We start from the raw sequence: 1003 nt of genomic DNA, 5'->3' as shown, positions 1-1003 counted from the left end.
AGAGTAAACAGTAATAGCACGTGCAGCGGCAGCCTCCCCCGGGTCCTAATGCCCTATCGGTAACGAGTTTTAATTCCACAGGGGGCGCTGTTGGCCTCTTCTAATAAAATGAAAGTAAAATACACAAGTAACATTTAGACTGTTTCTGATTAAATAAAGCAGTAATTGATGTCATAAAATCATGAGTATGTTTTGATTTAAAGGTCAGAAGCTATAGCTTACATGAATTTTTTAAAAAAATCATAAACATGACACTTGTAAATTTAATAATTTTATATATAGTCATTTATTCATTAATGTGTAATATGTTTTTAAACCAATTATGAGCTCTAAAAGATTTACAGAATTTTTACAAGTCTTTTGCGTCAGACCATCTACAAATGTTAAATCTTAAAATAAAATGTTAAGGTTACTACTGCATCTTTCTGAAAAAAAAATGCAGCGATTGATATATAGTTTATTTATAGTTTTTTTCAAAGCTTCAATGTACTGTCATTATAAAAGAACTTCATTATTCTTTATTTAATTCTAACAAATAAGTTCTTGTTAAAAACTAACCTAAATTAAAAAATTATTTGCTTATAATTTCCACACAGGAGAGACTTGGTGTTGTCTCCAAACAAAAGGAAATATATTGGTATTTTCGAACGGTTTTTGAATGGTAGTGTGTGATTTGGGTTTTGATGTGCAAAGGAAGAGTATGATTTGAGTAACTTTCAGGATAGACTTTATGTACAAGAAATTCAAGCCTTCATTTGTTCTGTTTTATTGATGCAAAATAGTCATGTAACCGTTTTAAGCAGTTATTTACAAGTGTGCGTATTTATGTTGCTGTCATTATAACCCATCCGCTAAAAACTGACCGCACCGATCAGTGTGTGATCAGAGTAAATATTTTTCTGCAGTTTGAAATGTTGTACTGTTTGTTCTGTTGTAAAAGTCCATTTATATGGTCACAAAATAACGAATGTATAATATATATATATATATATATATATATATA

This window comes from Sinocyclocheilus rhinocerous, unplaced genomic scaffold (genome assembly GCF_001515625.1).
Source record: "Sinocyclocheilus rhinocerous isolate Xijiao unplaced genomic scaffold, SAMN03320098_v1.1 scaffold864, whole genome shotgun sequence".
Taxonomy (NCBI): Eukaryota; Metazoa; Chordata; class Actinopteri; order Cypriniformes; family Cyprinidae; genus Sinocyclocheilus; species Sinocyclocheilus rhinocerous.
Note: the sequence above shows the minus strand (reverse complement) of the source record.